The 15,598-nt window shown below is 39.3% G+C and overlaps 1 non-coding gene and 1 pseudogene across 1 annotated transcript; both read left to right on the top strand.

Annotated features, from left to right (window-relative positions):
* Window positions 1-6,423: 6,423 nt before the first annotated feature.
* Window positions 6,424-6,534, top strand: LOC112082499. Its single transcript, XR_002897173.1, has one exon. It is a non-coding gene; the product is annotated as a small nucleolar RNA R71 (small nucleolar RNA).
* Window positions 6,535-12,617: 6,083 nt separating this feature from the next.
* LOC112082583 lies at window positions 12,618-12,712 on the top strand (annotated as a pseudogene).
* The last annotated feature ends 2,886 nt before the right edge of the window (window positions 12,713-15,598 follow it).

The following is a 15,598-nucleotide window of genomic DNA, read 5'->3' as shown; positions in this document are numbered from 1 at the left end:
AATTCCTAACTAAAGACAAAAGCAAAGACAAATATATATAAAACTACCTAAATGTATGCATGAGACTCAATATTTGGACAAAAATGCAATCCTAAACATGACAAAATATGAGTATATCAAACCCCATGTCAGCTTTAAGAAGCTTGACTAGGCCATTTTCGACACTTGGTTCAAGTGTTTCACGGTAAATATTTAAATATTGATTTGTTATTAGGGATGGGATCCATCCGAGATAACCCTGTCGCTTCTGCAACTTCTCATGTACGTGCGGAGGATCCGGTGGTTCTGCAGCAGGAGCTGAATCAGATGAAGATACACTATGAGATGAAGCTCGACCAGTACGAAGGTATCTTCGACATTTTGGGAGCCAGCAACCCAATGGTCGTAGCAGCGTTGGGGAGGATGCAGGCAACGGGAAGGCTTTCGGCTTCTTCTTCGAAGCAGCCACCACAGGTCCCGACGGATGAAGAGATGTTCTGATCTCTAGGCGTGGATCCTCCTACTACAGGGGGAAGGGCCGGGGTGGAGGATGCAGTCCAGCTGGGGAGCAGGAAACGGGGCTCGACGGGATTAGATTAAACAAGTAAAATTATGTTATTTTTGTAAAAAGATGTAAATTATTTTATTTTTAATTTTATTTTATTTTTAAATTTAAATATTTCTTTTTGCATTTTTAAAATTTAGTATTTCGTCATAAGTTCTTGTTACATTACGATGGTTTTAAAATACCACATTTGTTGGTACCAAATCTTCGGTCTATATCTTGGCTTTTGGCAGAAACAACATTTTTGAAGCTTCTCATCATCTCTCCAGAAAGGCCTACATTTATCAATAATGTGCTCAGGTTTTAACCCTAGTTTTCTGCAAGCGCACAGATGTACGTTGTAATACTTAGGGGTCGATCCACTGAAGACCAAGTAACTGCAATACGAGTTTACTTGAGATGAGAACTGAGTTAAGATGAAAATATGGGTGTTTGTTTGGGGGTTGTGAACAGTGACGAAAATACCAAATAATAAACTTAAAAACAAGTAAACAATAAGATCAAATCAATACGAGAAGGTGTTGGGCGTTAGGGAATTCGCCGGGAATCATAGAATAGCTAACAAGAGAATCAAACATAGAGTTTTCTATAGATGTGTTCCTGAAATCAAACTCAGACTAACCTACTTACGTAGTATTAATCACAAATCAATTCACTCAGATTTACTAAACTCCCATTTAGTTCTCTAATTTTCTAGATAAATTAGTTTGATAATTTCACAAAACGCTTTAGATCGACTCACGCCGTCTAAGAAAGTTTGTTCATCTAAATAGGGTTAATCGATTCAACAAACACTTTCAGTGAGTAAATCAACCTAATCACAGTAGCTAGATTATGGATCCAAGCCACATAAACGAAACGCAGATTTAGACGAAGAACTCAAAAGATAAACCCTAATCAACAAACCAGAAATCAATCCATGAATCCCTTTGAAAAATCCCTTAAAACCCAACAAGAGAATTACTCAATCATAGTGTATAAAACATCACAGAAGTATTGTAGTTTGCCGGAAATTAAATAAGAGAAAGGTAAAGAACGAAGAACGAGGATGAAGATGAAGATCGATGATGGATCCTTCGGCGACTCCTTCTTCTCCCGAAGACGGCAACTCCGAGGCATGCGGCTCTCTTCTGCTCTATCTTCACGACTTGGTCATTAGAATGACCTAAAACGAGTATATATAGCCTTCTAATTCGTTGGAAACGTCTAGGGTTTGAAGAATTAGTAGTGGGCTGGACTTGGGCTTGAATTAGGTCACTTTCGGACGTCAACGTTGTCTGGCCGCTGTCGCGGTGGTCCTGACCGCGGGGAATCATGGTCTGGCCGCGGTCGCGGCCTATGCTCTCCTTCGAGACTGCATTTTCTGTCTTGAGTGCATCGGGAATATCTGAAGATCTAACCGTTGGATTGTCTCCAAACCAATTGCATTAGAAAGCTGGTTGTCTCCTCTATGTTGTCTCAAATGTTGGGGATGATCAGACGGTGAGAAGGTCTCCATCGAGTACTATACTTCCAACGGTCTGCAATTATCCAAAATTGCTCATTTGTTCCAAATTGCACATCTTTAGTTCAAGTTTCCTGAAAAGTCTTTTAAAACTCTAAAACATATAAATCACTTAAAAACCATTGAAAACAGAGTTAAAACACCTGCATAAGATATTAAAACGATCCATAAAAATTGTAAAAATCCGGTGTTATCAACTCCCCCAGACTTAAACCTTTGTTTGTCCTCTAACAAAACATAGATCAAGCTTGGAAATAATCTTTAAAAACCCGCAGGAACTAAACTATATCTCAGTGACCGTCCTTCTAAACCATAACCTATCGTAAAACATCTATCTGGATCTAGTCTAGAAAATTCTCATCAAAATACAAACAAACTAGTCTGTTAATCCGTCATGCAAAAATCTACACACTTAGATCTAACTTCCAGTCAACTAGCTCTTTACATTCACTATGTATAGTAGTGAATTCTCATCAAAGGCATTATTCAGGGTAGATGGCGTTTGGCATTAAAGGCTATTTAAGTGGTGGAGTTTAAGTGTTTCGGGTTACCTGAAGAACACATATCTGCATATAGGACAATGAAAAACAAGAGTGCATGTGGTTTGAAAGAGGCTGGGTTACGGTGGGGAACTAGCTAAATGTGAACTAGCCATTCAGGATCAACAAAGAGTGATAAAAGGGTAAAGGAGTCCTGAATGTATGATTCGTTTCCCTGATCTAATGCTTTAATGAGAAAGTTAAGTCAAGATTAAGTTCAAATAAAATGAGCTAGTATATCCTGTCAGAAAGAATCTCCATGAATAGAAGTCCTCTGGTGGGAGTTCGTAGTGTAAGTACTCTAGCTACCGCCTAATCTAGGCCTAAATCATAGAAAGAGCAAAAAAAGAGGAAACAGCGTAGAAGCACACTGGTCTAAATCATCATAGTATTGTTTATTTATGTTCCTGGTTTGAAAACGTTTCGAAAAATTTTTGAAAAAAATTTCGAAAACTTTTTTAATAGTTTTTATGTCCAAAACAAACTCAAAACAAATCAAATTTCGTTAGTAACGGATGAACATCCTCCCCCAGACTTATTTCACACTGTCCTCAGTGTGATAAAATATAATAAAGGATGGATAAGGAAATAGAAATTTGAAGTGTTTAGATGTACTTACCTTGCCAGAAGAATGAGTCGTGGTTGGAAGGATGGCACCGCAGGACGAAGTTTCAACGGGCCAGAGTGATAGCTGTTTTACGGTTTATGATTTCTGCTCATCTTTTACTCGTTCTTCTTCGTAAAAACCTGAAATTAAATGAAACAAAAACAAAGCAACGAAATAGAAAATAAAGATCAAAGGGAAATAAGTAAAATACTGAGTGGGTTGCCTCCCACTAAGCGCTTGTTTTAAGTCGTTAGCTTGATTTGATCATCTTTTAGGCATTAGGTGCATCTGCTAAGGAGATAGGATCTTCCTTTTCTTCTTGAATGTCTGCAAGATATGGCTTAAGGCGTTGTCTATTGACAGTGAAATCGCCTCCTTGACGGTTCCATAGAACCACAGCACCATAGGGTAAAACTTCTTTGATCTTGAAAGGTCCAGACCATCGAGATTTAAGCTTTCCGGGAAACAATTTTAGACGTGAGTTATAAAGTAGAACCTGGTCATTAGGTGAGAACGTCTTATGAACTATTTTCCTGTCATAAAACTCCTTCGTCTTCTCTTTATAGATCTTAGAATTCTCATAGGCGTTATGGCGAATCTCGTCTAACTCATTTGCCGTCTGGATATCGTAATTCAGCTTTCTTATTGCCCATTCTGCCCTGAGCTCTAACTCCCATGGAAGCTGACAAGCCTTACCATAAACAAGTTTAAAAGGTGTAGTGCCCAATGGGGTTTTGAACGCAGTTCTATATGCCCAAAGAGCATCATTAATCTTTGCTGACCAATCTTTTCTTGTTGGTCCTATTGTCTTTTCCAGAATTGTTTTGAGTTCTATGTTTGATACCTCCACTTGGCCACTCTTCTGTGGGTGATAAGGTGTAGCTACCTTATGTTGCACTCCATTTTTCTTCAAGAGATTCTCAAACACTTTGTTGATGAAGTGAGAACCACCATCACTGATGACGAGTCGCGGAACACCAAATCTTGGAAATATGATCGACTTGAACATCTTCATTACTACTTTTGTGTCATTTGTGGGGCTGGCTATGGCTTCTACCCACTTAGACACGTAGTCAACAGCAACAAGGATATACTTGTTTCCAAAAGACGAAGGAAAAGGACCCATAAAGTCGATTCCCCAAACATCAAAAACTTCGACTTCTTGAATGAAGTTTTGTCGCATCTCTTTTCGTTTGCTGATGTTCCCTTGTCTTTAGCAAGCATCACACTTAGATACGAATTTATGGGCATCCTTGAACATGGTAGGCCACCAATAACCAGCTTGTAAAACCCTCGCTACAGTCTTATCAGTAGCAAAGTGATCATCATAGTTAGATCTGTGACAATGAAAAAGGATTTCTGGAACTTCTTCTTCGGAGATGCACCTGCGAAACAAGTTATCTGCACACTGCTTATAAAGATATGGTTCATCCCAAAAGTACCTTTTTATATCACGCAAGAACTTCTTATTGTTGTAGCCGAAGAATCATGGCAGTTCGACCTCTGCTGCTAGGTAATTCGCGATATGCATAAACCAAGGAAGTTCAGAAGGTTTTGCTTTTGGAGGTGGGGTTGGACGTGTCTCTGGGGTGATTACTTTAGCATTACAATCTTTCTCCACGTCTCCAATAGGGTCTTGAGAGGTCGATGTCGAGCTTGCACCAGGTGAGGTAGTTTTGCCCTTAGATTTCTTTGATCTGCGCTTAGACTTCCTTGCTTTGTACTTTGATTTTCTCGACTCGACAACTCCCTTAGGCTCGACTAAAGGGGCTTGTATAGAAACGTGTTGGCACCTTCCCTTGTTATCTCCAGGGTCTAGAATCAACTTCTCTTCCTTGTAGATGGTTATACAGTAAGAGCTTCCACCACTACAGACTGCAGGATAGAAGATTCTCTTTTTGACTTTAGAAAAACAAACTCTTCGGTTGGGATAATCAACAACTGCCCCCACTGTTGCAAGGAATGAACTTCCAAATATTAACGCCCTGGGAGAGTCATTTCCATCTCAAGAATGTGAAAATCAACAGGGACAAGACACCCTCCTACTTGCACCATCAAATCCGTTACGAAACCATACGGAATCGTGCTTGAATTGTCTCCAAACTTAACAGAACCGTGAGGAGGTTTGATATCACATATCCCCAGCTCGGTTGCAATTGCTTTAGACATCACATTCACATTTGCTCCTGTGTCACATAGAGAGTCAGAAAATTCCATACCTTCAATTATGCAGGGGAAGACAAACTTCACCGAATCGTTTATCTTATTAAGCTTCCTTTGGTGTGGAACTTTGCCTATTGCATCATACTCTTCAGGACATGCTGGAGATTCAACTTCAGTGTCCTGATTGCTAGGAATAGGCGTGATTTCTCTCTCACCATCAGTGTTTATGACATTGCAACGCCACATTGGATTGTCTACGGTTTTGCCCGGAAGGTAACCATCTTGTCTCTTCACACTTTCTCCAATTTGTCCGATTTGTTTCTCGAGCATCTTGACATGAGTTGAGAGGTTAGTGAACTTCTGAAATGACTCGTCATTGTTCTTGTTGAGGTGATCATTCATGATGTCTAACTTGTACCTAAGATCATTCATGTTGTCTAACTTAAGCTCAAGGTTGCGGATATCTTGGGCGATTTCTTCATGTACCTGAGCGATTCGTCTCTCCATAGCTTCGGTGCTTTTTGAACTATCTATGATTTGCGATAGCTGCACGTCCATGCTATCAAAATGAGTGGAAAGAGCTTCAAATTTACCATTAAGGTCAGTGTATAGGCAGTCCACGCTTATATCCACATCGTCTGCTAATCTTTGCAGCTTCATAAGAAGTGGTTGCACCATAAGGTCGAGCTTGTTGTCTTAAGAGGTTGGAAATGATTTTGGAGCAGGTTGGAGATTCATATGGGGGTGATCTTGTGCTCCAAGTTGATGATTAATCTCAGCTGCATTAACTGCTTCACAGACATTAACAGAACGCTGCTGATTTTGGAGAAACAATTTCACCATGGCTTTAAGTTCTTCAATCTCCTTATGATCATGGGAAGTAGAACGTGATGTTCTTCCTTGATCAGGACAATTGTTTCTGCATCTTGCAGCAAGATTATTAATCAAGATGTATCCTTCTTCCACAGTCCTTGTCATGAAGTTTCCATTGCTTGCTACATTTAGAGTTGCCTTAGATGTGCATTCAAGACCATCGTAGAAAGTGTTCAAGATGCATGTCTCTGTAAAACCGTGGTGAGGACATTCTCTAATGTAGCCTTTATAACGATCCCAAGCTTCATGAAAAGGTTCGCCTCCTTTTTGTTGGAACCTAAAAATCTTGTCTCTAAAGAAGTTTGATCTAGAGGTGGTGTAGAAATGGTTAAGGAAGGCGGCCTTGCATTCGTCCCATGATCCGAGTGAACCAGGAGACAAAGACTTAAACCATGCACGTGCCTTATCACAAAGAGAAAATGGAAACAACTTGCACTTTATGAAATCTGCATGCAGGAAGTCCGATCGATTGCTTGGTGATGCAGATTTCTTCAAAATCTTCAAGATGATCCATAGGGTTGTCCGATGCATTGCCATGGAACCGGTTCTGCTTGACCAATTTTATGAGCTTTGGACTTATCTCATAGTCTACATTGATGGGTGGTAGACTAATGGGAGAACGGTTCTCATAGAAAGCATACAGACTGTTATAATCTCTTAGAGTTAAGCAAGGAGCGTTTTGAAACCTAACGTGCTCTTCAACGTTTTGCTGGACGTGGTGGTTATCTCTAAGCCAATCTAAACCTTGCAAGTGTCTATTGTTATCGCCCATCTCTAATTTTATTTGTGTGTGCGTGTGTGTGTTTTTTTTTTAAATTAAGTAATTATTTAATTTATGTATATCTATATATATATATATTCGTTTTTTTTTTCTTTTTTGTTTTTTAGTTTATAAATATAATTTTTTAAAAAAAAAATTTTTAATGTTAATATATAGATTTATATATATATATATTTTTATATAATAATAAATATATTTTTTAGTTATATATATATATATAATTTTATATTTTTCCCTTTTTTTATATATTAATTTCTATATATGTATATATATTTTTTATATAAAATAATAAATAGAATTTTTTTTTTTTTTTTCAAAAATGAACAAGAGAACGTACCTTAAACTCGATTCTGACCTGAAACTCGTAGGCAACGTTAAAGGTCCCCGTCAATGGCGCCAAAAACTTGATGTGCTCAGGTTTTAACCATAGTTTTCTGCAAGCGCACAGGTGTACGTTGTAACACTTAGGGGTCGATCCACTGAAGACCTAGTAACTGCAATACGAGTTTACTTGAGATGAGAACTGAGCTAAGATGAAAATATGGATGTTTGTTTGGGGGTTGTGAACAGTGACGAAAATACCAAATAATAAACTTAAAAACAAGTAAACAATAAGATCAAATCAATACGAGAAGGTGTTGGGCGTTAGGGAATTCGCCGGGAATCATAGAATAGCTAACAAGAGAATCAAACATAGAGTTTTCTATAGATGTGTTCCTGAAATCAAACTCAGACTAACCTACTTATGTAGTATTAATCACAAATCAATTCACTCAGATTTACTAAACTCCCATTCAGTTCTCTAAATTTCTAGATAAATTAGTTTGATAATTTCACAAAACGCTTTAGATGGACTCACGCCGTCTAAGAAAATTTGTTCATCTAAATAGGATTAATCGATTCAACAAACACTTTCGGTGAGTAGATCAACCTAATCGCAGTAGCTAGATTATGGATCCAAGCCACATAAATGAAACGCAGATTTAGACGAAGAACTCTAAAGATAAACCCTAATCTAACAAACCAGAAATCAATCCATGAATCCTTTTAAAAATCCCTTAAAACCTAACAAGGGAATTACTCAATCATAGTGTATAAAAACATCACAGAAGTATTGTAGTTTGCTGGAAATTAAATAAGAGAAAGGTAAAGAACGAAGAACAAGGATGAAGATGAAGATCGATGATGGATCCTTCGGCGACTCCTTCTTCTCCCGAAGACGGCAACTCCGAGGCGTGCGGCTCTCTTCTGCTCTATCTTCACAACTTGGTCATTAGAATGACCTAAAACGAGTATATATAGCCTTCTTATTCGTTGGAAACGTCTAGGGTTTGAAGAATGAGTAGTGGGCTGGACTTGGGCTTGAATTAGGTCACTTTCGGACGTCAACGTTGTCTGGCCGCGGTCGCGGTGGTCCTGACCGCGGGGAATCATGGTCTGGCCGCGGTCGCGGCCTATGCTCTCCTTCGAGACTGCATTTTCTGTCTTGAGTGCATCGAGAATATCTGAAGATCTAACCATTGGATTGTCTCCAAACCAATTGCATTAGAAATCTGGTTGTCTCTTCTATGTTTTCTCAAATTGTGGGGATGATCGGACGGTGAGAAGGTCTCCATCGAGTACCATACTTCTAACGGTCTGCATTTATCCTAATTGCTCATTTGTTCCAAATTGCACATCTTTAGTCCAAGTTTCCTGAAAAGTCTTTTAAAACTCTAAAACATAGAAATCAGTTAAAAACCATTAAAAACAGAGTTAAAACACCTGCATAAGATATTAAAACGATCCATAAAAATGGTAAAAATCCGGTGTTATCAATCAACACATACATCAATCATCACAGAAGGCAACCCAATACTAAAAACCAACTTCTGAATTTCATAATACGTTTCAGCGGCCCAAATATCATCTGGCAAATACTCTTAATAAGATCTGCCTAATCGTTCATGAAAACTTCTGATAGATTGTGATCAGTTTTTATTGTTATCATCCGAGCTGCTAATGATAATTTAGATAAACCTTCTCTACATCCTTCGTAAAGAGGCTGTTTTGCTGCGTTTAACATATCATAAAAGCGTTTCGCATCTGCATTGGTAGATATTTTCCTCTGGCAAACTATCATTTAAAGGCAATCTTTCTTCAACTCGAATTCGTGAAAGATGGTCTGCGACTCCATTATCTACTCCTTTCCGATCTCGAATTTCGATGTAGAATTCTTGCAGTAGGAGGATCCATCTTATCAACCGCGGTTTAGCATCTTTCTTAGACATCAAATACTCGATTGCAGCATGATCACTGTGAACTATAACCTTAGATCCTACGAGATAAGAATGGAATTTCTCAAATGCAAATACGACAGCTAGAAGTTCCTTCTCTCTTTTTTCATAATTGCATTGAGCAGTGCTTGTCCAACGAAAAGATAAGAAGCTGCACGTAATCTATTACGCAAGCAGAAATTTGGACGAAAAGATAAGAAACTGCATAGTCACTTGCATCGCACATGATTTGAATGGGAGTTCTCAATCAGGTGCTTGCACGACTGGAGCAGAGACAAGGGCTTCTTTGATCTTATGAAACACGGCTAAGCACTCATCATCGAACTCGAAGTTCGTTTCTTTGCAAAGCAAACGCGTTAGAGGTCTAGCTATTTGAGAAAAATCTTTTATGAAGCGCCTATAGAATCCTGCGTGTTCTAAGAAACTAAGAATTCTTTTCACGTTTGTGGGTGGTTGTAGGCTTGTCATGACTTCGATTTTTGCTTTGTCAATTTTAGTTCCTTTTCTCAAAATCCTGGGCCAAGCACGATTCTGTCTCGTACCATGAAGTGACATTTTCCCTATTTAATATTAAGTGCTTATCTTCACATCTTTGCAAAACTTTACCAAGGTTGGCTAGGCATTTTTCAAAAGAAGATAAATAGACGGAGAAATCGTCCATGAATACTTCCATGAAATCTTCAATAAAGTATGTGAAGATCGACATCATGCACCGTTGGAAGGTAGAGTGTGCATTACACAATCCAAAAGGCATACGTCGGTAAGCGAACGTCCCATATGGACAAGTAAATGTCATTTTTTCTTGATCCTTTGGTCGAATAGGAATTTGCAATATCCATCAAGGAAGCAATAGTAGGGGTGATTAGCTAACATTTCTAGCATTTAATCTATGAAGGGAAGTGGAAAATCATCTTTCCTAGTTGCTGCGTTCAGTTTTCGGTAATCAATGCACATACGTACAGTGACTGTTCTTGTAGCGATCATTTCACCTTTATCGTTTTTAATTACAGTGACTCCTCCTTTCTTAGGGACAACATGAACTAGGCTAACCCAAGTACTGTCTGAGATAGGAAATATTATTCCAGCTTCTAAAGGCTTCATACTCTCCTTCATGACAACATCCATGAGATTAGGGTTCAGTCTCCTTTGACTTTCAATTGAGGTTTTAGCATTATCCTCTAGATTAATCTTGTGCATACAAAGATCTGGAGAGATTCCAGGTATGTCATCAAGTGAATATCCTAAGGCTTTTCTATGCTTTCTCAGTTCTGTCAACCGCATTGTTGTTTCTTCTTCCGTCAAACCAGAATTTATAACGACAGGATAGGTTGAATTTGTCCAAGGAAAGCGTACTTAAGTCTGACAGGAAGAGGTTTTAAGCTCGACTTTAGGGGCTTGAAGCTCGCTCCAAGGATCATTAATTGATGTGGCAGTGTCTTTAGGAGGTGTAGCAATGTTTGTTTGGTCCTTAAGATCTAGATAGTTCAGTGGCTTCCTATAAGTTTCGGACTTATCAAGCATGCGTACGCATTCACTTGAAATTTCTTCAAGGAAATTGCGTTCGTCTTTTGTGGTTGAAAGCCTGACACTTAAAGGGTCATTGAGAAGCAGATCTTCATAGACTTCCTCAATAATTCCGTCTAGCTCATCAATCCAACAAATTTTGCCATCCAATGTCGGTTTAGCGAAACTTTTGTTCATGTCAAATTGCATAACTAGACCGGCTAGATGAAGATCAATTTTTCCTTCAGGGACATTGATTATGGCTCTGGCTGTAGATAGGAATGGTCGTCCAAGAATAAGAGGATCCTTAGGTTCTCTTTCAAGTTCTAGAACTACGAAATCGGTTGGTATGGAATATTTTTTTATTTCTACGAGAACATCTATTAAGATACCTACAGGTTGTCTAACAGAACGATCAGCTAATACTAAGAAAATTTTAGTGGGCTGGAAAGTGTGGTGTCCTAAACGTTTTGAAACTTAAAGAGGCATCATTTTTATGCTAGATCCTAAATCACAATGAGCACGCTCAAAAGCTATATTATTAATGGTGCAGGAAAGTACGAAGCTTCCAGGATCGTTTTTCTTTTCAGGGATTCGGCTTTGCAGGATAGAACTACATTCATGGGTTATCATCATAACACCTTCTTCAAGAGTTAAAGAATTTGTTAGAATACTCTTCATGTATTTCTTAAAGCCGGAATCATAGCACAAACTTCTACGACAGGTAATCTCACATTCAATTGTTCGATTAGCTCCTTCAGCTTAGCTTTTTCTTTCTCCTTCTTTGGGGCCCTTAAAGCTCTAAGATATGGTGGTTTAGGTTTATAGACATGAGTTGGTGGAGGGGGAATCGGGTCTTTTCTGAGGATTTCCCGGGGTGTATCTTCTCTTAATTCTTCTCCATCCTTCTCTCCTACCACTTCTTCTTCAATGTATTCAATTGTGATTCTTTCTCTTTCTTCTCCTTTTTCCTTATCCTTTTCCTCTTCTCCGGGATCTTTAAGAAATCTAAACCACTTCTAAGTGTGATGGCTTTCACATGATCAGAGGGGTCGGCTTCGCTTGAGCTTTCGAAAGAGTTTTCACTTGGCTCCTCCTCGGAATTATCTATGTTCTTAGACTTAGTTTTGATCATCAGACTAAGGAGGGTGGAAAATTTATCATTGAAATCTTCTTGCATCTTTTTCATTTCAGAGCTAAGATCACTGATCTCCATAGACTTAGATTTTTCATGCTCTATAGTTCTTTTGTTTAGATTTTCAGCTTCAGAAGAGGGAAAACTAGGATAGGGATTGGAATTAGATTGAACAGCCCAGATTTGTTTGGAAGAGTTTTTCCCGCGGTCGTATGACTCGCGACTGTGGCAAAATGGGTCTTGGCCGCGGTCAGAAACATCACAACCATGGTGAAAGCTATGTTGGTCGCGGTCCGAATGAATGGACCCGCGGTGATCAGAAACGAAGGGAAAATCTTGGATTTGATAGACTTCTGCAATGTTCATCATCTCTAGATCATAAGAATCCATTGGGTTGTCCCAACCATCAAAGTTACATGTATTGTGTGCCTTGTTTGGTTGTTGCAATCCAAGTTGACTCATTATGTGATGGAGACACTTCATAACTTACGAGATCTCTTCTTTCTTCTCAGGAAGTGCAGATTTGCCAAAGGTTGCTTGGTTACAGATACTGTTTGCGAGATTGTTGATGAAAACACGAGAATCTTCCACAGATCTAGTTGAGAATTCTCCATTACTTGCGGTGTCAAAAGAATGTTGCAATTCTTGAGTTACGCCTCGATAAAAGATATCCATCAGGTATACGTCGGTATATCCATGATGTGGACAACCTTTTTGGTATTCCCTAAATCTCTCCCAAGCATCGAAAAGATCTTCATTTTAAAAAAAAAAAAGTTCTTATCTAGTTCCTTAAGAGAATGGAACGATTTCTAGTGTAAAAATGATTTAGGAAAGCCGTTTTACACTCTTTCCACGTTGTTAGTGAAGCAGGTTCTAAAGATTTTATCCATTTGCTGGCATTGTCTCTCAAAGAGTATGGGAAAAGACTACACTTGTGGTAATCCCCATTTTCTGTAATGGTTGCACATAATTTTTCAAACGTCTCGATATGGTCAATTGGGTGTTCGAATGAATAACCATCGAATTGATTTTGTTGAACTAAGTGGATATATGGTACCTTGATTTCAGTTTTACCATCCTCTGTTAAGGCTGGTTGAATAGTTCTTCGATCTCCCAAGAACTTTTCGAGTGAGTCGATGCTTCCAATTAGTTCATCATCATCTTCACGTTTTGCTGATCCGATTAGCTCCTCATCATTATCGATCGGATCATCAAACTCATCATCGCTCAGGTCATCTTCAATTGGGTCACCATCCACACGATTGGTGGATCACCGAGAGTTCCGGGAACATGTTCCCGGTCTCCCATCGCAGAGAAACCTGAAAATTTCAAAAAAAAATTAAAAGTGAATAAGTGTTCTAACAAATCAAATCGAATCGGCTTCTAAGTGGCCAGCAAAGAATCACGCAGTAAAATCAAAGGCAAACGAAGAACATCTAGAAGATTATAAATCCTAAATCTATTGATTCATAGATAAGACACACAAAATTCCCTTTGAAAAATCCCTTTAAACCCAACTGGAAAACTACTCAAACATATTGTAACAAAACATCATAGAGTATTGAAAATTGCTGGAAATTAAAGAAAACAGGGAAGAAGAACGAAGAACGGAGAAGCGGACAAAGGCGCGATGGTGGTCTCCAGTGGCGGCTCCTCCTTCAAACATGGTGGCTCCTAGGGTTTGTGACACACACGAACTCTCTCTCTCTCTCTAAGTTTGTCTCTCCTTCGATCTCCCCTCTTTAGAATGACCTAAAGAGGGTATTTATAGCTTCTGGAGTTGTCTTGGACACTTAGGGCTTCAAAAATAACGAAAAAAATTGACTTGGGCTTTAATTGAGTCATCTGGGAAGTGAACGACTACTGGCCATGGTCGTGGTGCTCCTACATGGAGGGCACCCTGCCTTGAGTCTGATGACGACTCCGGCACGGAGGACAGACAACAAGAAGAACCACCTCCTCAACGCCAAAATAGTTATGATATGAAACTTAATGCACCTAATTTTGCAGGGAAAACCGATCCAGAAAGCTTACTTGGATTGGGAGAGAAGGATGGACAATTTCTTGGAATATTATGACTACACTGGTGCTAAGAAGAGGTCGCTAGCGGTAGCTCAACTCACTGATCACGCCCTCACTTGGTCGGCGGAGTTGTGTCCACTAGAAAGAGAAACCGGCAGAGACCCCTCAGCTCTTGGAATGAGATGAAATTTCTTATGAGGGACAGGTATATTCCCCCACATTATATTAGAGACTTACAAAAACGATTCCGTAAGTTGTCACAGGGAAACAAGACGGTGGAGGAGTACTATGACGAGTTCAAACACCTAAGAAACCGACTAAGGCTTGATGATGATAAGGAGACACTCATGGCTCAGTTCTTAGATGGACTACAAGATAGACTAGCGAGAGAGGTAGAGAGACAAGTCTACCATGACTTTAAAGATCTCTATCATTTGTCCATACAAGCGGAGCAACATGTCAAGCGTTAAACATCCAAAAACCGTAACCGAGCACCAAACACTTGGAACACAAGCAACCACAGTAAACCCTTAGACAAAGCAAAAAACGTGGACGTTGAGTCTCGTTTCAAATGAAAACCAGCTGACCAAAGCCAAAACAGCAGAAACGAATCAGGTAAGGCTGTCAATACATCTCGCACTAGAGATATTACTTGTTTTAAGTGTCAAGGCAAGAGACATATGTCGAGAGATTGCCCAAACCAAAGGATCGTGGTTCTCACACCTGCTTGAGAATATGAATCCCAAGATGAGGCTGACGATGATCCCATGAGCGAAGGAGAAAACGAGATGGAGTACCCTAATTCAGGAGAACTACTAGTAACCAGGAGAGTCCTAAGCGTGATGGTGGAACCAGAAGAAACAGCTCAGAGAGAAAACATTTTCCACACTCGTTGCACTATAAAGGGAAAGGTTTGCAATTTAATTATTGATGGTGGATCCTGCACAAATGTTGCTAGTGAAGGTGTGTAACAATTGCCCGAAGGGCTCGCCTTGTTAACACCAAGAGTTGAGAATGGATTGAGATGGGGTAAAGATAATTGGCCGAAGGGCTCGCCTTATCCTTACAAAGAGATGAGATGATGTATGTAACTAAGGGTGGAGTGAGTAGACACCACACGGGGAGGGTAATACGGTGATAAGTCTAGTGAAACACTAAGCAAGGGGAAGCCAGGCAAGCTTAAGTATCTCGGTAAAGCTCAAGAGACAAATTCTTGAAGAAAGTTCGATCTTTATTGATATGAAAAAGGTTGTGTTCTTACAAAGCTACGTGTGAGACTTTATTAATAGTCCGTCAGCTGTGAACCTTCTAGGGTTCGACTCAAAACTCAAAAAGAAAAGAACAAAATGACAGACTCTTAAAAGATAAAAGACAATTCTCTATTCTAGGACAATCGTTTCTAAAGACTAAAATAAAAGGACTAAAAGACAAAACCTGCAAAACAAACAAGGAAACTCGTTAGAAATTCAAATTAAAATACTCACCTTGTCTTTAAAAGTGTCTCGGTGCATCCTTTAAGCCGGTGATATAGAAAAGACACAAGCTTCCTTATGTGCAGCGATGTAGGGCCAATGCAGAGTGTGAGAGGTCTTGAGGCTGTTGTGGGCTCTTGATGGGTTCTTGGAGTTATCTTGGTTGGGCTCCACACAGA

Source organism: Eutrema salsugineum, unplaced genomic scaffold (genome assembly GCF_000478725.1).
Source record: "Eutrema salsugineum unplaced genomic scaffold, Eutsalg1_0 scaffold_1, whole genome shotgun sequence".
Lineage (NCBI taxonomy): Eukaryota > Viridiplantae > Streptophyta > Magnoliopsida > Brassicales > Brassicaceae > Eutrema > Eutrema salsugineum.
This window is presented reverse-complemented; position numbering and strand designations above follow the sequence as displayed.